The following is a 23,018-nucleotide window of genomic DNA, read 5'->3' as shown; positions in this document are numbered from 1 at the left end:
TTCTCCCTATAGAATACAGACTGAAAAATACAATGTAAATAACATCTCTACCTCTTTTTCTCAGTAAAATTTGTTTGTGGGGTTAGTGGCTGCAATACAGATCAAGTATACAAAATTATCCCAGTGATATCACCAAATTTTGTAGCTCATTAGCTTTAGCTCCTGCCTGCAATTTTAGAGGTGGTTGGTTTGAGTCCCAGGAAGATAGACAGAATGAATTCTTGTAATTGATTTTCATTATTTTTAGTATTATAGGAACAAGAAAAATCAGACTTTTTCTTCACTTTTAGAATACAAATAGATAGAAATGCAATGTTTTATACAATTTATCTCTATGCATAATAGTATAATCTGCTTCTGGGTTCACTGACTGCAATACAGCTCAAGATTACCAAATTCTCTTATCTACAGTATGTCATTGTGGGCTGTAGCGCATTGCTAGAGCTGCTACCTGCACACATGAAATTGTTGGTTTGAATATGCGGGAGAGTAGATCACAGAACAAGAAGGGAATCTATTAAGTTAATTTATGCAGAAAGACGCGGGACCTATGGATAAGGAGCTACGAAGCGATGAAGATGTCAGAGAGTGGGGAGTATTCAAAGCCCTGATGTGCCCATACAGCGGGAATGAGTCCTCAAATCAAGACAGTCCTGCTGAATCTGGGACGGTTGGGAGCTATCCTCTGGTTAGTGCAGCTCTCAGAGACTGCACAGTACTTCTGTCCATAAAATGACTGCTGGTGGAGGAACATTCAGGATGCTACCTTCCCATATAAATGTAGGTTTCAACCTAAGGGAGGATTCCCAGCAACAAAAATGGCCTTATCGTGGTTGTTGGGTATTCATGAATTGGCCAATTTATGCTCTTAAGTATTCTAATTTTTTTTTTCAACTTTCTAGAGAAGTATTGCAATCCACATTTCATATCTTTCATGTTTGCATGCTATAGTGCTACTTTATTTGTTAGTTATATATGGGCATGGCTACTCTTAGTAAGCACCAGTACACACCTGATTTCTGTTTAGAAGTGACAGTCAGTCTTTTGATATTGGTGGAGGAACATGTTACCAGATCTGTCCATCTGTCTTGTCCAATTGAAAACCACATGAGAAAACTGCCATTCTATTGGAAGAGACTGATGGATGGGTCTGGCCACATGTTCCTCCACTAACAGCCATTTTATGGACTGGAGAGCTGTGCAGTCTGTGAGTAAAGCTGCAGGAAAGAAACTGTCATACCTATATCACTTGTTAAAAAGGAAAAAAGAAATGTAGAGAGGGGCATATCTTTAGAAGAATATAATGCTGTTTGCAGGGAATGCAGGGTAAGCGTTAGAAGAGCTAAAGCTAGTAATTAAGTGAGGCTTGCAAGGGAGACCAAAAGGAGTTAAAAAAACGATTTTGGGGGGGTATGTCAAAAGCAATAGAAAATTGAAAGATGCTATAGGATTTTTACAGGATGAAAAGGGTGAAGTGGTCAAAAATGATGTTGAGAAGGCCGAACTTTTAAATTCCTATTTTCATCTGTGTTCTCTAAGAAATCAATTGTAACATCTACTGATCTTCACGGTGCTATCAAAGGAATAAAATAATCCACACTATCTATAAACAGCAAGATGGTGAGGGAACTCTTATCAAATTTAAATGAATTTAAATCTGGTTAAGTTGAATTACATCATAGGGTATTCAAAGAGTTAGCAGAAGAAATTGCAGAACCACTAGCCAGAATCTTTGAAAAATCCTGGAGAACAGACGTACCAAAAGACTGGAGAAGGGCAAATGTTGTTCCTATCTTCAAAAAAGGAAAGAAGACGGAGCCAGGAAATTATAGACCAGTGAGCCTTACTTTTGTATCAGGAAAGATCTTTGAAAAAATTATTAAACAGCATGTATGTAAGTATTTGGATAAGAATACAGTAATTAACAAGAGCCAGCTTGGGTTTGTAACAAACACGTCATGCGAGACTAATCTAATTTCCTTCTATGATTGAATCAAAGACTGGGTTGATCAGGCTACGGTTAGGTAGATTCATAACTGGCACATTCAATTGGAAGAGTGTTTCAAGTGGGTACCACAAGGCTCTGTCCTGGCCTCAGTGTTGTTCAACAATTTTATAAATGATCTAGATAAGGGAACTAAAGGTAAACTAATCAAATTTGCAAACGATGCAAAGCTAGAAGGGATAGCTAAGGGCCCCGTCACAAGTTTTGTGACACAACAGCGATCTCACCAGTGAGATCTCTGTGTGTGACAGCGATCAGCGACCGGCCCCCCTGCCGGGATCGCTACAAGAAACCTCTGGACATTTCTTTCGTCGCTGATCTCCCGCTGGCCAGCACGCATCGCTGCGTGTGACAGGCGGGAGACCAGCGATCAGCTGGTAACTAAAGTACACATCGGGTATCCAAGGGACGCGCGTCCCTTAGATACACGATGTGTACGTTAGTTACCAGCACGCTGATGCAGGGAGCTGGTAACTAACGTACACATCGGGTATCCAAGCGACGTGCGTTCCTTAGATACCCGATGTGTACGTTAGTTACCAGCTCCCTGCATCAGCGCGCTGGTAACTAACGAACACAGCAACGCCGTGCGCTCGGCGTCGCTGTGCTGATCGCTGGTGAAGCTGTCTGTGTGACAGCTCACCAGTGATCACATAGCGACTTACCAGCGATCCTGACACGTTGATATCGTTGTCGAGATCGCTGGTAAGTTGCTCTGTGTGACTCCAGCTTAACACTAGAGAAGACAGAGAGAGGATTCAGAAGCCTGAACAATGGGCAGTGACTAATAGAATGGTATTTAACATGGAGAAATGCAAGATTCTACATCTGGAGAAGAAAACAAAAATTATATCAATATAATAGGAGGAATAGAACTAACCAACAGCACATGTGAAAAAGACTTTGTTATACTATAGATCACAGACTGCACATGAGTCAACAGTGTGATGCAGCACCAAAAAATGCAAACACAGTTCTAGGATGTATTAAAAGAAGCATAGCGTCTAGCTCATGTGAAGTAATTATCCCTCTCTACTCCTCATTGGTCAGGCCTCATCTGGAATACTGCGTCCAGTTCTGGGCACCACATTTAAAAAAAAAAAATATACATTGCAAAACTGGAGTAATTTCAGAGAAGAGCTACCAGGATAATGAGCTGACTGCAAAGTATGTCCTATGAGAAACGGTTAAAGCATATGGGAAGGTTTAGCTTGAAAAAAAGAAGGCTAAGAGGACAGTTAATAGCAGTTTACAAATATCTGAAGGGATGTCAAAGTGTAGAGGGATCAACAGTATTCTCATTTGTACATGGAAACATGAGAGACAATGAAATTAAACTGAAAGGGAGAAAATACAGATTAGATATTAGAAAAAACTTTTTGACAGTGAGGGTGATCAATGAGTAGAACATGCTGACGAGAGTTGATGAGTTCTCCTTCAATGGAAGTCTTCAAACAGAGGCTGGACAGACATCTGTCTGAGATGGTTTAGTAAATCCTGCGCTGCATTGAGCAGGGGGTTGGAGACAATGACCTTTGAGGTCTTTTCCAACTCTAATATTCTATGATTCTACTGTATATACTAGTAAGTGCCATAAAATCATGTTTCCAACACATCTGATAAAATAAAGAAAATATGGCCGATGCTGCGATCCTGTTACATCATTCTGGAGCCAGCAATAGACAGTGTAATAAAGCGGCTATAGGAGGTGAACAGTGCTAAATTTTTAATTAAACCCAATTGCAAGAATTATTTTCAGTCCCAATGGCATGCATTTACTTAGAAAAAAAAATTTGGACAAACCCTTTTAACCCCCCCCCCTCGTTAACTGTACGCCATATGTCGGGTCCCTGACTCTGATGTGTCATCTTTTCAGGCAGATGATGGCTAACGAGTTCTGCCCAATCATCCTGTGCATATGTGAAGTGCCGCACCAATCTTGCCAGAATTTGGTTGATTATCTCTATCTGTTCATTGAATTGAGTGTGATATGCAAATGAGCAATCCATGACTACGTTGAGAAGCTTGCACAAAGCTTGGCAGAATCTGTATGTAAACTGGACACTTTGGTCGGACATGATGTGGCGAGGGAATCCGTGAAGACGGAAGATGTGCTGAATGAATTTCTCCACCAGTTCCAGAGTGGATGGAAGACTTAGTGGTAATGGGGTGAAATGTGCCATTTTTGATAAGCGATCCACCACTACCCAGATAATGGAACAGCCTGAGGACACAGGTAAATCTGTAATAAAGTTTATGGCAATTTGTTGCCAAGGCTCTGAGGGCACAGGAAGTGGTAGAAGTCACCCAGACGAGAGTTGCCTAGGAGTTTTGTGACGGGCACAGGAAGGACAGGCAGAAACTAACTCCCTGATTTCCTTATGCATGGTAGGCCACTAGTAGTGACAAGATATGAGCTGCAAAGTTTTTTTTATGCCTGGCCGCCTTGGAGGAGTGCCCCTTTGCAGAACTCAACGCTTGTCTGATTCTGACACCAGGGTCTTACCAGGTGGAATTTGGGACAGGTTTACCAGAGCCACAGTAACCATTTTGAATGGCTGTATGATAAGTTAGGGTTCCTCCTCTTGGTTGGTGGGCAGGAAGGTGCGGGAAAGAGAATCAGCTTTCATGTTTTTGTCAGCTGGTCACAAATGTAAAACAAAATCAAAACGAGCAAAGAATACCACCTTGCCTGGCACGGATTCAATCTTTGGATGGACTGCAGATAGGCCGGTATAACCGATGTGGTCGATATAAATGACGACAGAATGAACTCTTCCCTTGAGACGGTATCGCCACTTCTCAAGAGCCATCTTGATTGCTAACAGCTCTCAGTCGCCAATCGAGTAGTTGTGCTCCGGGGCAGAGAAGGCCTTGGAGAAGAAACCACAGGTCACCAAACAGTCGGAACTGGACTTCTGAGTAAGAACTGCTCCAGCTCCAGAAGATGAAGCGTCTACTTCCAGTAAGAATTGTTTATTCACTTTAGGTTGGTGTAATGCTGGAGCTGAGTAGAAGACTTGTTTCAGGGAGAGAAAAGAGTTCTCAACCTCTTGAGTCCATATCTTCTGATTGACTCCCTTATGGATCATTGTGGAAATAAGGGTGATCAGGGCCGAAAAATGAGGAATGAATTGTCGGTAGTAGTTGGCGAATCTTAGGAATGCAGGAATGGCTGGATAGCTTTAAAGCCATCAGGATGCAGCCACTCAAGGATTGAAGACACCTTCTCCGGTTCCATCTCCTGACCGGTGTCCGAGATTATATAACCTAAAAAAAGGCAGAGAAGATTCTTTGAACACACATTTCTCAAATTTAAAATGCAGGCGATTCTCACTAAGTCGCTGCAGGACTTGTCGAACATTCCACCTATGCAAGGGCAGATCTGGAGAGAAGATCAAGATCTTGTCCAGATAAACCATGACACAAACATAGAGGAGATCTCAAAAGATATCTTTCACAAATTCCAGGAAGACAGCTGGGGCATTGCTGAACCTGAATGGCATAACTCTGTATTCATTATGACTGTCCAGGGTGTTGAAAACTGTCTGCCATTCATGTTCTTGACTTATCTGGATGAGGTTGTGTGCTCCTCACACATCAAGTTTGGTGAAGATCCTAGCACCTCTGAAGTGGTTGAATAACTCCGATAATCAACGGCAACGGATACTTGTTCTTAACAGTGATCTGATTGAGCCTTCTTTACAAAGAAGAAACCGGCTCCACCTGAAGAAGATAACTTCTGAATGAAACCCCTAGCCAAATTCTCCTTAACATACTCGGACATGGATAGAGTTTCCGCCTGGGAAAAGGGGTAAATACGGCCTCGTGGAGGTTAGGATCCTGGAAGTTCAGCAGCAGCAACACATGCAGGGATTGCCTAACAAACAGGCAATTCCCGCATGTGTTTCGGCAGCCGAACAGCTGCGAGACATGCAGCCGCAGGTACTATAACATATTCGAGCAAGCTGAAGACACACAGATAACAACTTAATCACCTCAACCAGTGATGAATATGGTCATTCATCACTAATGGGCATGAAACTTGGCATACATGCAATTCTCCAGAAAAAAAAAAAACAATGTGAAAACCCCATGTGAGGCCAAAATAGTCCTGCCACCGTAGATGAATTCATTGAGCGGTGTAACTCCTAAAATGTGGTTGCTTTTGTGGGGGTTTCTGCTATTCTGGCACTTTAGGGTTCAGCAAATGTCGCCAACTAGCTATTCTAGCAAAATCTGTGCTCCAGAAGACAAATAGCATTTCTCCCTTCTCAGTCCTGACGTGTAGCCTAAGGGCCCCATCACACATAGCGATCTCGCTAGCGAGATCGCTGCTGAGTCACAAGTTTTGTGACCCAACAGCGATCTCATCAGCGAGATCGCTGTGTGTGACAGCGATAAGCGACCGGCCCCCCTGCCGGGATCGCTGTAGGAAAGCCCAGGACTTTTCTTTGGTCGCTGGTCTCCCGCTGGCCAGCACGCATCGCTGCGTGTGACAGGCGGGAGACCAGCGATCAGCTGGTAACTAACGTACACATCGGGTATCCAAGGGACATGCGTCCCTTAGAAACCCGATGTGTACGTTAGTTACCAGCGCGCTGATGCAAGGAGCTGGTAACTAACGTACACATCGGGTATCTAAGGGACGCACATCCCTTGGATATCCTATGTGTACGTTAGTTACCAGCTCCCTGCATCAGCGCGCTGGTAACTAACGAACACAGCGACGCCGCGCGCTCGGCGTCGCTGTGCTGATCGCTGGTGAAGCTGTCTGTTTGACAGCTCACCAGCGATCACATAGCGACTTACCAGTGATTCTGACACACTGATATCGTTGTCGGGATCGCTGGTGAGTCGTTATGTGTGACGGGGCCCTAACAGTATGCGAGGATATATGGGGCATTGCCGCATTCAGGAGAAATTGCACAATACATTGTGGGGACCAGTTTTACCTAATAACCCTTCTGTAATGACAAATTTGCAGCTGATAAAAAAATTACATTTTTACCACTAAAATGTTGTATAGTATTTCCACATCTCAATATTATAAAATTCTGTGAGGAACCAATAGGATCAAAATATTCACCAATCGCCTTGATGAATTAATTAAAGGGCTACTCAGAGGAGATAAAAAAAAAAAAGTTTTTCTGTCCCGACCCTCAAACTATAAAGACAAAATGCACATTGCACTTTTATTATCTTTATAACCCTTGTAAGTCCATGTGACAAGAGCTACTCCTCATCCCTCCCGTCTGGGACAATACCTTATGCTACAGTGTGTATCTCTCCGCTGTGAGGAACAGCCAGCCTGAGAAGAGGGACAGAGAAAGGGCTATTCTCAGGAGACTGGCTGACAGTAACAGCATGGAGCTCCACACTGCTGTAATGTCCCAGACAGAGGCCCCCTGATTATGGCTCCCTATCTGCTGTCTGCGGTGAGGGGTCGTGGCCTGCTCCCGGCTTTTAGTAGCAGCAGCGAGCCGTCAGATGTCACGTCAGGGAGCAGGCCACGACCCTTCACTTCGGCCTGCATACAGGGCCAGCATAATAACTGTATTAACCTCCAGATTAACCCAATATCTGCAGGTTAATAGCATTTTTTCTGGCGACTGGTTCCCTTTAAAAGGTGGGGAAACAACTGGGCTTCACAGGAGTCCTGATGTGTTAGGGTCCCGTTTCACATAGCGGTGCACCAGCGATCCCGACAACGATACGACCTGATAAGGATCTCTGGTGCGTCGCCAGTAAGCTGCCAAACAGGTAGATCTCTTCAACAACGCAGCAACGATACGGCGATCCGTATAACGACCTCGGCGGTAGATGGTACCTTGTCACACAGCAGCTTTTCTGACGACTCACGCTGCGTCCATGATTTCTGCGTCACCAACACAGCGATGCATGCTGGCCAGCGGGACGCCGACGATGAAAAATTGGCCCAGGACATTCGAGCACGATCAGCGATATCCAACGGTGTTGCCGGTTGCCGCTATGTGTCACATGTAAGCGAGATCGCTGTTGCGTCACAAAATCGGTGACGCTTCAGCGATCTCGCTATGTGAGACGGGGCCTTTAGCCATGGGGGTTTCAGCAGGCTGTCAGCTTCCATAGCAACCCACCAGCACTCTGTAATCGCTTTTTGAAAGGTTGGGTGGGGTATGCAATGGGTGAATGGAATTGCTACACTTCCCAGACCACATGCCTTAAAAGTAAGATTCATATATCGTATTCCATTTATTCAATGGAAGTTTTCAAAGGCTGGACAGACATCTGTCCGAGATGGTTTAGTGAATCTTGCATTGCGCAGGGGGTTGGACACGCTAACCCCGATTGTCCCTTCCAACTCTAACATTCTATGATTCCCATTCGTCGGGTTTCATCTGAATTCAGTCTTTTAGGGAAATTCAGGCAAAACCCCTAAATGCACTGCAAAAACGCAGTAACAGCACATTATATTAACCCTCTCCTGCAAAGCCAATTGTAGCGTTTATCACAAAACATTTTATTTTTGTCTTTACTGTCACATTTCAGGAGCCATAGAGGTCTCCAGTTTTTTTTCATTGACGCACTCGTCTGAGGGCTTGTTTTGTTCAGAATAAGTTGCGTTTGTCTGTGGCCCCATTGTGACGTTAATAAAAGTGTGTAACAAACTTTATTAACTCTTTATGGGGAGCAATGTAAACAAAACAGCAATTCTGTCATTTTTTAATTGTGTGGGTCAGTAAGTTTTTGGCGATATCAAATTGATATGGATTTAGGTTTTATTATGGCAATTGTTACCACCCACCTTTCGTGTCTCCCCTTTTTTCCTCATAGACTGTAAGCTTGAGAGCAGGGCCCTCATTCCTCTTGGTATCTGTTATGATCTATGTGATTATTGTTATGCTGTAATGTCTATTGTCTGTACAAGTCCCCTCTGAAATGTAAAGTGCTGCGGAATATGTCGGCGCTATAGAAATAAAATTTATTACTTTTCTACCGTAAATACCCTCTTGGAATATGTTGACACAAAAAGTTTTTATTTTGTCCAAGGCTGTGTGTGGGCTCATTCTTTTTGTGACAAGCTCTACTCATCATTGGTACCATTTTGTGGTACATTCGACTTTTTAAATAACTTTTTATTAGACTCTGGCGATTTAAATAAAAAAAAAAAAAATTCTAGTATCCAATTTATTTTTGTTGGAATGCCATTCACCATTCTGTATAACTAATGTTCTCTTTATTCTCCAGATATGATTAAAATAGCTATAACAATTTGGAATTATTTTAACCCCTTCACTACCAAGGGTGGTTTGCACGTTAACTACCGGGCCAATTTTTACAATTCTGACCACTGTCCCTTTATGAGGTAATAACTCTGAAACGCTTCCATGGATCCCGGTGATTCTGACATTGTTTTCTCGTGACATATTGTACTTCACGTTAGTGGTAAAATTTCATTCATATGACTTGCGTTTATTTGTGAAAAAGACGGAAATTTGGCGAAAATTTTGAAAATTCCGCAATTTTCCAACTTTGAATTTTTATGCCCTTAAATCACAGAGATATGGCACACAAAAAAAGTTAATAAGTAACATTTGCCACATGTTTACTTTACATCAGCACAATTTTGGAACCAAAATTTTTATTTGTTAGTAAGATATAAGGGTTAAAAGTTGACCAGCGATCTCTCATTTTTGCAACACCATTTTATTTTTACGGACCACATCACATTTGAAGCCACTTTGAGGGGTCTATATGATAGAAAATACCCAAAAGTGACACCATTCTAAAAACTGCACCCCTTAAGGTGCTTAAAACCACATTCAAGGAGTTTATTAACCCTTCAGGTGCGTCACAGGAATTTTTTGAATATTTAAAAAAAATTAACATTTAACTTTTTTTCACAAAAAAAATTACTTCAGGTTCAATTTTTTTTATTTTACCAAGTGTAACAGGAGAAATTGGACTGCAAAAATTATTGTGCAATTTGTCCTGAGTACGCTGATACCTGATATGTGGGGGGGAACCACTGTTTCGGCGCATGGCAGAGCTCAGAAGGGAAGGAGCGCCGTTTGACTTTTTCAATGCAAAATTGGTTGGAATTCAGATCGGACGCCATGTCACGTTTGGAGAGCCCCTGATGTACCTAAACAGTGGAAACCCCCCACAAGTGACCCCATTTTTGAAACTAGACCCCCTAAGGAACTTATCTAGATATGTGGTGAGAACTTTGAACCCACAAGGGCTTCACAGGAGTTTATAATGTACAGCGGTACAATCAAAAAAATCATATTTTTTCCACAAAATGATCTTTTCACCCCCAATTTTTATTTTCCCAAGGGTAACAGGACCCTAAAAGTTATTGTGCAATTTGTCCTGAGTACGCTGATACCCCGTATGTGGGTGTAAATGACTATTTGGGCACATGGCAGAGCTCGGAAGGCAAGCAGCGCCATTTGACTTTTTTGGCTGGAATTGAGATCGGACACCATGTCGCGTTTGGAAAGCCCCTGATGTACCAAAACAGTGGAAACCCCCCACAAATGACCCCATTTTGGAAACTAGACCCCCCCAAGGAACTTACCTAGATGTGTGGTGAGAACTTTGAACCCCCAAGTGCTTCACAGAAGTTTATAACGCCCAGGCGTGAAAATAACAAAAAAATTTTTTTCCACAAAAATGATATTTTTGCCCCCAAATTTTTATTTTCCTAAGGGCAACAGGAGAAATAGGACCCCAAAAGTTGTTTTGCAAATTGTCCTGAGTAGGCTGATACCCCATATGAGGGGGTAAAACACTGTTTGGGTGCATGGCAGAGCTTGGAAGGGAAGGAGCACCATTTGACTTTTTCAACGCAGAATTGGCTGGAATTGAGATCAGACGCCATGTTGCGTTTGGAGAGCACTTGATGTGCGCAAATAGTGGAAACCCCCAATTCTAACCCTAACCCTAACCCTAATGGGAAAATTGAAATAAATACTTTTTTTTAATTTTATTATTTTTCCCTAACTAAGGGGGTGATAACGGGGGGTTTGATTTACTATTTATGACGGTTTTTATGTTTGGCAGCTGTCACACGCTAAAAGACGCTTTTTATTGTAAAAATAGTTTTTGCATCACCACATATTGAGAGCTATAATTTTTCCATATTTTGACCCACTGAGTCATGTGAGGTCTTATTTTTTGCGGGACGAGTTGACGCTTTTATTGGTATGTTCGGGCATGTGACATTTTTTGATCGCTTTTTATTTCGTTTTTTGGGACGCAGAATGAACAAAAACCAGCGTTTCATGAATTTCTTTTGGGTGGTGCGCTTACGCCGTTCCGGGTGCGGTAAAATTTATAAGGCAGTTTTATTCTTCGGGTCTGTACGGTTACAGCGATACCTCATTTAGGTCGTTTTTTTATGTTTTGGCGCTTTTATGCAATGAAAACAATTTTATATAAAAAATAATTATTTTTGCATCACTTTATTCTGCGAGCTATAACTTTTTTATTTTTTCGCTGATGATGCTGTATGGCGGCTCGTTTTTTGCGGGACAAGATGACGTTTTCAGCGGTACCATGGATATTTATATGCGTCTTTTTGATCGCGCGTTATTGCACTTTTTGTTCGGCGGTATGATAATAAATCATTATTTTTTGCTTCGTTTTTTATTTTTTAAGGGGTTCGCTTAAGGGGTTAACTATTGGGACAGTTTTATAGGGCGGGTCGTTACGGACGCGGCGATACCAAATATGTGTACTTTTATTGTTTTCTGTTTTTTTTTATTTCCAAAAAATGAATTTATTGGGGAATATTTTTTTTTTTTTTTTAAATTATTTAGCGATTTTTTAAAATTATTTTTACACTTTTTTTTTATTTTTTTTTTACTTTATTACAATGTCCCAGGGGGGACATAACTGTCCTGTGACAGATCGCTGATCTGTCACATCACAGATCACTGTGACAGATCAGCGATCTGTCACAGGCACTGCACAGGCTTCCTCATGCCTGCGCTTTGCAGGCACTGAGGAAGCCAGCTTCCTGCAGGCCCCCGGAGGTCCCCGTCGCCATATTGGATCCGGGGACCTGCAGGAAAGGAGCCCCCGGCAGCAGCGCTGCACATTGCGCTGCCGTGGGGGGCTCAGGGAAGCACGGAGGGAGCCCCCTCCCTGCCGATACTTCCCTTTAACCCCCGGTACACCGCGATCGTGTTTGATCGCGGTGTGCAAGGGGTTAACGTGTCGGGGGCGGTGCGTGACCGCCCCTGACACATTGTGCCAGGTGTCAGCTATGATAATTAGCTGACACTCGGCCGCGATCAGCGGCGCTCACCACGTGGGTGCCGCTGATCGCGATGACGTAATATTCCGTCCATGGTAATTAGGTCCATGGTCACATGGACGGAATATTACGTCAATTGTAGGTAAGGGGTTAATGTTTTTGCACACAAATTTTTAAAAGTATATATTTTTGGTTGTGATATTCTTTAACCACATTGCTTTTGCTTTTCTTTACACAGAGCTGTTTGACGGCCTAAAAGGAAACTGGACAGCCAATTCCTGCCACTTGAACCCGGGGCATGATTCAGACACAGTCATTTCATCCAGGTATTTTTTTACTCTGAAACATTGCAACATTCAGAGAAAACGTACATTAACCCCTTCACCCCCAAGGGTGGTTTGCACGTTCATGACCGGGCCAATTTTTACAATTCTGACCACTGTACCTTTATGAGGTCATAACTCTGGAACGCTTCCATGGATCCCGGTGATTCTGACATTGTTTTCTCGTGACATATTGTACTTCATGTTAGTGGTAAAATTTCATTCAAATAACTTGCGTTTATTTGTGAGAAAAACGGAAATTTGGCGAAAATTTTGAAAATTTCGCGATTTTCCAACTTTGAATTTTTATGCCCTTAAATCACAGAGATACGGCACACAAAAAACTTGATAACTAACATTTCCCACATGTTTACTTTACATCAGCACAATTTTGGAACCAAAATTTTTTTTTGTTAGGAAGTTATAAGGGTTAAAAGTTGACCAGCGATTTCTCATTTTTACAACACCATTTTATTTTTAGGACCACATCACATTTGAAGCCACTTTGAGGGGTCTATATGATAGAAAATACCCAAAAGTGACACCATTCTAAAAACTGCACCCCTTAAGGTGCTCAAAACCACATTCAAGAAGTTTATTAACCCTTTAGGTGCGTCACAGGAATTTTTTTGAATATTTAAAAAAAAATGAACATCTAACTTTTTTTCATAAAAAAAATACTTCAGGTTCAATTTTTTTTATTTTACCAAGGGTAACAGGAGAAATTGAACTGCAAAAGTTATTGTGCAATTTGTCCTGAGTACGCAGATACCTGATATGTGGGGGGGGACGACTGTTTCGGCGCATGGCAGAGCTCAGAATGGAAGGAGCGCCGTTTGACTTTTTCAATGCAAAATTGGCTGGAATTCAGATTGGACGCCATGTCACGTTTGGAGAGTCCCTGATGTATCTAAACAGTGGAAACCCCCTACAAGTGACCCCATTTTGGAAACTAGACCCCCCAAGGAACTTATCTAGATATGTGGTGAGAGCTTTGAACCCACAAGGGCTTTACAGAAGTTTATAACGTACAGCGGTACAATTAAAAAATCATATTTTTTCCACAAAAATGATCTTTTCACCCCAATTTTTATTTTCCCAAGGGTAACAGGACCCTAAAAGTTATTGTGCAATTTGTCCTGAGTACGCTGATACCCCACATGTGGGGGTAAACCACTATTTGGGCGCATGGCAGAGCTCGGAAGGGAAGCAGCGCCATTTGACGTTTTTGGCTGGAATTGAGATCGGACACGATGTCACGTTTGGAAAACCCCTGATGTACCAAAACAGTGGAAACCCCCCACAAATTACACCATTTTGGAAACTAGGCCCCCTAAGGAACTTATCTAGATGTGTGGTGAGAACTTTGAACCCCCATGGGCTTCACAGAAGTTTATAACATAAAGCCATACAATTAAAAAATCATATTTTTTCCACAAAAATGATCTTTTCACCCTCAATTCTTATTTTTCCAAGGGTAACAGGACCCTAAAAGTTATTGTGCAATTTGTCCTGAGTACGCTGATACCCCACATGTGAGGGTAAACCACTATTTGGGCGCATGGCAGAGCTCGGAAGGGAAGCAGCGCCATTTGACGTTTTGGGCTGGAATTGAGATCGGACACCATGTCGCGTTTGGAAAACTCCTGATGTACCAAAACAGTGGAACCCCCCCACAAATGACACCATTTTGGAAACTAGACCCCCTAAGGAACTTATCTAGATGTGTGGTGAGCACTTTGACCCCCCCAGTGCTTCACAGAAGTTTATAACACCCGGGTGTGAAAATAAAAAATTCGTATTTTTTCCACAAACATGATCTTTTAATCACCATTTTTTTATTTTCCCAAGGGTGCCAGGAGAAATTGGACCCCAAAAGTTGTTGTCCAATTTGTCCTGAGTATGCTGATACCCCATATGTGGGAGAAAACTACTGTATGGGCACACGTCGGGGCTCGGAAGGGAAGTAGTGACGTTTTGGAATGCAGACTTTGATGGAATGGTCTGCGGGTGTCATGTTGCCTTTGGAGAGCCCCTAATGTACCTAAACAGTGGAAACCCCCCACAAGTGACCCCATTTTGAAAACTAGACCCACTAAGGAACGTATCTAGATGTGAGGTGAGCACTTTGAACCCCCAAGTGCTTCACAGAAGTTTATAACACTCGGACGTGAAAATAAAAAAATCATTTTTTTCCACAAAAATGATATTTTTGCCCCCAATTTTTTATTTTCCTAAGAGTAACAGGAGAAATTGGACCCCAAAAATTGTTTTGCAATTTGTCCTGAGTAGGCTGATACCCTACATGTGGGGGTAAAACACTGTTTGGGCGCATAGCAGAGCTTGGAAGGGAAGGAGCACCATTTGACTTTTTCAACTCAGAATTGGCTGGAATTGAGATCAGACGCCATGTTGCATTTGGAGAGCCCCTGATGTGCCCAAACAGTGGAAACCCCCAATTCTAACTCCAACCCGAACCCCAACATGCCCCTAACCCTAGCCCTAACCCTACCCCAACACACCCCTAGCCCTAACCCTAACGGAAAAATGGAAATAAATACATTTTTTTAATTTTATTATTTTTCCCTAACTAAGGGGGTGATAACGGGGGGTTTGATTTACTATTTATGGCGGTTTTTATGTTTGGCGGCTGTCGCACGCTAAAAGACGCTTTTTATTGTAAAAATAGTGTTTGCATCACCACATATTGAGAGCTATAATTTTTCAGTATTTTGACCCACCGAGTCATGTGAGGTCTTATTTTTTGCGGGACAAGTTGACGTTTTTATTGGTACCATTTTCGGGCACGTGAAATTTTTTGATCGCTTTTTATTCCGATTTTTGGGACGCAGAATGAACAAAAACCAGCGTTTCATGAATTTCTTTTCGGGGGGATGCGTTTACACCGTTCCGCGTGCGGTAAAATTGATAAAGCGGTTTTATTCTTCGGGTCAGTATGGTTACAGCGATACCTCATTTAGGTCGTTTTTTATGTTTTTGTCGGTTTTATGCAATGAAAACTATTTTATATAAAAAATAATTATTTTTGCATCGCTTTATTCAGCGAGCTATAACTTTTTTATTTTTTCGCTGATGATGCTGTGTGGTGGCTCGTTTTTTGCGGGACAAGATGACGTTTTCAGCGTTACCATGGCTATTTATATGCGTCTTTTTGATCGCGCGTTATTACACTTTTTGTTTGGCGGTATGATAATAAATCATTATTTTTTGCTTCGTTTTTTATTTTTATTTTTCATGCCTGCGCTTTGCAGGCACTGAGGAAGCCAGCTTCCGCAGGCCCCCGAAGGCCCCCGTCGCCATCTTGGATTCGGGGGCCTGGAGGGAGTCCCCCGCCGCAGCGCTGCACATTGCGCTGCCGTGGGGGGCTCAGGGAAGCACGGAGGGAGCCCCCTCCCTGCCGATGCTTCCCTTTAACCCCCGGTACACCGCGATCGTGTTTGATCGCGGTGTGCAAGGGGATAACGTTTCGGGGGCGGTCAGTGACCGCCCCTGACACATTGTGCCGGGTGTCAGCTGTGATAATCAGCTGCCACCCGGCCGCGATCAGCGGCGCTCACCATGTGGGCGCCGCTGATCGCGCCGACGTACTATCCCGTCCCTGGTCATACGGGCCCGGGTACCGTGGACGGGATAGTACGTCGGATGGCAGGAAGGGGTTAAAGGGAATCTGTCACCCTTTTTTTCCACTATCAACTCCCAGCATTGACATCATGTAACCTGAAAGATAAGAAAAACACGTTAGATTATACTCACCGGAGGGGGCAGTCCGGTCCGACGCCTCCCATCTTCATACGATGACGTCCTCTTCTTCCCGTCGTGTAGTGGCTCCGGCGTACTGCTCTGCCCTGTTGAGGGCAGAGCAGAATACTGCAGTGTGCAGGCGCCAGACCTCTCCCGACGTCTGCGCACTGCAGGACTATGCTCAGCCCTCAACAGGGCAGAGCAGTGCACCTGCGCCGGAGCCACTACAGGACGGGAAGAAGAGGACGTCATTGTATGAAGATGGGAGGAGTCGGACCGGACTGCCCCTTCCGGTGAGTATAATCTAACGTGTTTTTCTTATCTTTCAGGTTACATCGGGAGCTTATCTACAGCATTACAGAATGCTATAGATAAGCCCGATGTCAATGCCGGCAGCTGATAGTGGGAAAAAAAGGGTGACAGATTCCCTTTAAAAAGCCAGCAAGGGGGAGCGGGTGGGAGACTACAGTTGAAACCAGAAGTTTACATACACTATATAAAAAAGACACGTATGCATGTTTTACTCAATATCTGACATGAAATCAGAATAAACCTTTCCCATTTTAGGTCAATTAGGATTGCCATAATTATTAAAATTTGCCTAATGCCAGAATAATGAGAGAATGTTTTAAGGCATTTTTATTACTGCAAAGTCAAAAGTTTACATACATTGCATTACTATTCGGTACCATTACCCTTAAACTGAATGACTTGGGTCAAATATTTGGGATATCCTTCCACAAGCTTCTCACAATAGTTGGTCGGAATTTGGACCCATTTCTCCTGACAAAACTGGTGTAACTGATTCAGGTTTGTAGGTCGCCTTGCTCGCACCTGCCTTTTCAGCTTCACCCATACATTTTCAATAGGATTGAGATCAGGGGTTTGTGATGGCCGCTCCAAAACATTGACTTTGTTATCCTTAAGCCACTTTGTTACCATTTTGGCAGTATTCTTCGGGTCATAGTCCATTTGGAAGACCCATTTCCGCCTAAGCTTTAACTTCCTGGCTGATGTCTTGAGATGTTGCTTCAGTATTGCCACAAAATCTTCTTTTCTCATGATGCCATCTATTTTGTGAAGTGCAACATCGCTCCTGCAGCAAAACAACCCAAAAACATGATGTTGCCACCCCCCATGTTTCACAGTTAGGATGGTGTTCTTAGGCTTCCAAGCTTCTCCCCTTTTTTCAAACGTAACAATGGTCATTATGCTGAAAGATGTCAATTTCAATTAAGGTCTTTGTTCCTGTGTGCATTTGCAAACATTAATCTGCCTTTTTTATGTTTCTTTTGGAGTAATGGCTTCTTCCTGGCAAGGTGGCCTTTCAGCCCATGTTGATACAGTACTCATTTCACTGTGGATATTTACACAACCTTACCAGCTTCTGCCATCATCTTCACAAGATTTTTGCTATTGTCCTTGGGTTGATATGCATATGTCAGACCAAAGCACGTTCATCTCTGGTACACAGAACCCGTCTCCTTCCTGAGTGGTATGATGGCTGGACATTCACATTTTGTTTGTAATTGTGCATAATTGTTTGTACAGATGAATGAGGCACCTTCAGGTATCTTGAAATTGTACCAAGGATGAGCCAGAGTTGTGCAAGTCCACAATTCTCTTCTTGATTGGCTGATTTCTTGAGACTTTCACATGATGGTACACAAAAAAGCAGTGTTTCAGGTGCATTGTAATAATAATATTTTTATTTATATAGCGCCAATATATTCTGCAGAGCTTTACAGTTTGCACACATTATCACTCTGAGGTCACCCAAAAAACCAGAAGATTCCAAACACAGGACATCATCATATGGGCAAGTCCAGAATTGTTTAAAGGCATAGTAATCTTAGTGTATGTAAACTTTGCAGTAATAAAAATGCCTTAAAACATTTTCTCTCTCATTATTCTAGCATTTGGCAAATAATAATTATGGTAATTCTAACTGACCTTTAACGGGAAAGGTTTATTTTGATTTCATGTCAGATATTGAGAAAAACTTGCATATATGTCTTTTTAAATAGTGTATGTAAACTTCTGGTTTCAAGTGTATAGGGCTTGAATGACTAGTCCAAGAGGTCTGGTACCTGCCGCTTCTCTCCGCTAGAGTCGAGTGAATTTTTGCGGATTCGGTCACTGAATCTGAATTTGCCATATTGGTACATTATTCGTGCCGAATGTATGTTTGATGATTAGACAGAATGCAGTATTGTAATAAAATCATACATCACACAGTTTTGCCATCTTTATTGTTCTGCTAATCCAAGCGACGTCCTCGATCTCCTGTAATAAAGATAAAATAATAAACCAACAATATACCATACCTGTCCGTCGCTCTGTCCCACGCCGGAATCCATATCTGGGGAATAATCAGCTTACAACCGAAGGGGTGCTAAATGAGACCGCTCCGGCTGCAAAATGAGAAGCTGTGAGCGCAGGCTCAGTGACTAGAGGTGACGTCACTGGGTCTTGTGCTCACTGCCGGCCTGAACTCCTGTGACTCCAGGACCGTGAGAAAATTCAAGTGATGAGGTCACTGTGACACAGCTTGAACTGCCGTGACCTCATCACTTGCATTTTCCCATGGTCCTGAGGTCACAGGCGTTCAGACCGGCAGCAAGCACAGATTTAGTGACATCACCGCTAGTCACTGCATCTGCGCCCACAGTTTCTCATTCATTCACTAGTTTACAGCTGGGGCAGTTGCATTTAGCTGCGTGGTGTATGATTTCATTAAAATACTTTATTCTGCCTGTGTGTTTAACCACTTAACAACTATAGGATTAGTAATTGATAGGTGTCTTATTGACACCTCTCCATTACTAAGCCGTGGGCTTGATGTAACCTTACAATAGAAAGGTAACATTAACCCTACTTGCCACCGCTACAGGGCAAGTGGGAAGAGCTAGGCAAAGATCCAGAATTGGCACATGTAATAGATGCGCCTTTTCTAGGCAGCTGCGAGCTGCTGTTTTTAGGCTTGGGGGGCCCATATCCATGGCCCCTTACCAGCCTGAGAATAGCAGTCCGCACCTGTGAGTTTTGCCAGGTTGGTTCAAAAACATAGAACCCACGTCAGGTTATTAATTCATTCTCCTCTGCTCGTGCCAACCGCCGGCATAGCAGGGGAGAATGAGAGACACGTTCAGCATCTCCTGCAGGGGAACAGCGCTTTACAGTAGCGCTTCTTCCCCGGCGGCCATCTGTGCACACGGAGGACATCAATTTGTGTTCTCCGTGTGAGGTACGTTTTGCACACGATGCATGGAAACACACTGACATGGGCACAGTTGAATGGGTCTACCCGAGTACGTGTCTCCAGCACGTGTGAAAACTGTCACCACACATACCAGAGACATTGACATGTGAAGGAAGCCTAAAGGCCCCTTCTCACATAGCGGGATCGCTGAAACGTCACCGATTTTATGTGACACATAGCGGTGACCAGGCCCCCGCTGCCATGTCGCTGATCATGCTCGAATGTCCTGGGCTATTTTTTTGATTGCTGCTGTCCCGCTGGCCAGCGCGCATCGCTGTGTTTGACACAGACGAGCGAGCTAGTTAGCGACTCAGAAATCATGGATGCAGGCAGGAGTCATCAGAATCGCTGCTGTGTGACAAGGTCCCAACGACCGCTGCATCGTTGCTGCGTCGTTGGGCAAGTCTGCCTGTTTGACGATCAAGTAGCGACGCACCAGCGATCCTTACCAGATCGTATCGTTGTCGGGATCGCTGGTGCGTCGCTTAGTGTGATGGTACCCCAAGACAAACTAGCAGTGGGGATTTTAAAACAATGTCCTGCTCACAGAAAAGGGAGGCCAAACCAAGAGCAATGAGCTGGAATTTAAGTTGGTGTGCATGAAATGTGTAGAAACATGTTCACACTAGTCACAAACAGAAAAAACCCAAGACAAAACAAAATAAGCAAATACACTACAGTAAATCAATAGCAACAGTGTTTGAAAATAATGTAGGGTACTTTAACATAATTTTGTTCAAAAAAAAACGTAAAAGCCATCCCATCATCCCACCCCCTCCTGCGCAGTCCTTATTCACACTTGAGTCATAAGACACATGGCAAGGTTTTAATACTAGAGGTTAGGACCATTCCAAATGGGGTCACCGTGACGTGGTGGGATGGCTTTTATTTTTTTCTTATGCTGGATAGGAACATTCCATTCCAGCTTTCTTCTGCCCTAAGGCTGGTTTCACATTTGCGTTTTTTTGCGCTGGAAAAAAAACGCATACGTGCGCATGCGTTTTTTCCCCTATATTTAACATGGGTGCGCATACCTGCGCGCTGGTAAGCGCATGTATGCGATTTTCATGCGCTGCGTTTTTTTTGGGGTGTGCGTTGGTATTTTCCAGACGCAGCATGTTGCATTTTTTGGCCCTGCAAAAAAGCGCATGCGCACATATGCGCACGTTTTGCGCTAAAAATGGCCATTATAGCCTATGGATGCGCATACATGCGCACTGGCATGCTCATGTATGCGTTTTTTTGCACATGCGTTTTTTTTGGTTAACCATGGAATTTAGGGGTTTGGGTTAGAGTTAGGGTTAGTTAAGGGGGTTTAGGGTTAGGGTCAGGGTTAAGTATGGTTTGGTTAAGGGTCAGGGTTAGGGTTGGGGTTAGGGTCAGGGTTAAGTATGGTTTGGTTAAGGGTTAGGATCAGGGTTAGGGTTAGGGTCAGGGTTAAGTATGGTTTGGTTAAGGGTTAGGGTCAGGGTTAGGGTCAGGGTTAAGTATGGTTTGGTTAAGGGTTAGGGTCAGGGTTAAGTATGGTTTGGTTAAGGGTTAGGGTCAGGGTTAGGGTTAAGTATGGTTTGGTTAAGGGTTAGGGTCAGGGTTAGGGTTAAGTATGGTTTGGTTAAGGGTTAGGGTCAGGGTTAGGGTTAGTTAGGGTTTAGGGTTTGGGTTAGGGTTAAGTATGGTTTGGTTAAGGGTTAGGGTCAGGGTTATGGTTAGGGTCAGGGTTAAGTATGGTTTGGTTAAGGGTTAGGGTCAGGGTTAGTTAGGGTTTAGGTTAGGGTTAAGTATGGTTTGGTTAAGGGTTAGGGTCAGGGTTAGGGTTAGTAAAGTCATGGTTTGGGTTAGTGTGAGGGGCCACCTAATGTTGGAAAAAAACGCAAACGCGGTAAAAACGCATACAAACGCATAAAAACGCTGCGTTTTTTTCATGCATGCTCATAAAAATGCTTGAAAAAACGCAGCAGTTGTATGCTTTTGTATGCGTTTTTTCAATGCGTTTTTTTGCGGGGAAAAACGCGCTGCAAAAAAAAGCAAGTGTGAAACTAGCCTTAGGCAGTAATTGTAAAAGAAAATTAAAAATAAATAATAAAAGTAGTAAAAAAAAAAAATATAACATGTACAGCTGCTTCTCACAAAATTAGAATATCAAAAAGTTAATTTCAGTTCTTCAATATAAAAAGTGAAACTCATTATATAGAGTTATTGCAAACAGAGTGATCTATTTCAAGCGTTTATTTCTGTTAATGTTGCTGATTATGGCTTACAGCCAATGAAAACCCAAAAGTCATTATCTCAGTAAATTAGAATACTTTATAACACCAGCTTGAAAAATGATTTTAAAATCCGAAATGTTGACCTACTGAAATGTATGTTCAGTAAATGCACTCAATACTTGGTCGGGGCTCCTTCTATATCAGTTACTGAAACAATGCGGCGTGACATGGAAGCGATCAGCCTGTAGCACTGCTGAGGTGTTATGGAAGCCCAGGCTGCTTTGATAGCAGCATTCAGCTTGTTTGCGTTGTTGGGTCTGGTGTCTCTCATCTTCCTCTTGACAATACCCCATAGATCCTTTATGGGGTTAAGGTCACACGAGTTTGCTGGCCAATCAAGCACAGTGATACTGTTTTCAAACCAGGTATTGGTACTTTTGGCAGTGTGGACAGGTGCCATGTCCTGCTGGAGAATGACATTTCCATCTCCAAAAAGCAGAGGGAAGCATGAAGTGCTCTAGAATTTCCTGGTAGACTGCTGCGCTGACTTAAGATCTTGATAAAACACAGTGGACCTACACCAGCAGATGACATGGCTCCCAAAACCATCACTGACTGTAGAAACTTCACACTAGACCTCAAGCAGCTTGGATTGTGTGCCTCTCCATTCTTCCTCCTACAGACTCTGGGACCTTGATTTCCAAATGAAGCAAAATTTACTTTGATCTGAACACGACAACTTGGACCACTGAGCAACAGACCAGTTCTTTTTCTCCTTGGCCCAGGTAAGACGCTTCTGGCATTGTCCATTGGTTATGAGTGGCTTGACACATTTGTAGCCCATGTCCTGGGTATGTCTGTGTATGGTGGCTCTTGAAGCAATGACTCCAGCAGCAGTCCACACTTGAATCTCCCCCAAATTTTTGAATGGCCTTTTCTTAATCATTTCAAGACCATGGTTATCCTGGTTGCTTTTGAACCTTTTTCTACCACACTTTATCCTTCCACTCAACTTTCCATTAATATCCTTGGATACAGCACTCTGAACAGCAAACTTCTTTAGCAATGACCTTTTGTGGCTTTACCTCCTTGTGGAGTGTGTCAGTGACTACCTTCTGGACATCTGTCAAGTCAGCAGTCTTCCCCATAATTGTGAAGCCTACTGAAACAGACTAAGGGACCTTTTTGAACGCTTAGGAAGCCGTTGCAG

At 43.1% G+C, this 23,018-nt stretch overlaps 1 long non-coding RNA gene across 1 annotated transcript in view; it reads left to right on the top strand.

Moving 5' to 3' along the window:
- LOC141089166 (uncharacterized) overlaps positions 1-23,018 on the top strand; it is an 83,444-nt gene that overhangs the window by 12,148 nt on the left and 48,278 nt on the right. The window contains exon 2 of the long non-coding RNA XR_012232198.1: positions 12,493-12,580. This is a non-coding gene — a long non-coding RNA (uncharacterized lncRNA). The remainder of the gene's footprint in view (positions 1-12,492; positions 12,581-23,018) is intronic.

Source organism: Dendrobates tinctorius, unplaced genomic scaffold, assembly GCF_039654945.1.
Source record: "Dendrobates tinctorius isolate UK_male_01 unplaced genomic scaffold, ASM3965494v1 ptg000044l, whole genome shotgun sequence".
NCBI classification, from domain to species: Eukaryota; Metazoa; Chordata; class Amphibia; order Anura; family Dendrobatidae; genus Dendrobates; species Dendrobates tinctorius.
Note: the sequence above shows the minus strand (reverse complement) of the source record. Positions and strands in the feature narration are given on the sequence as shown.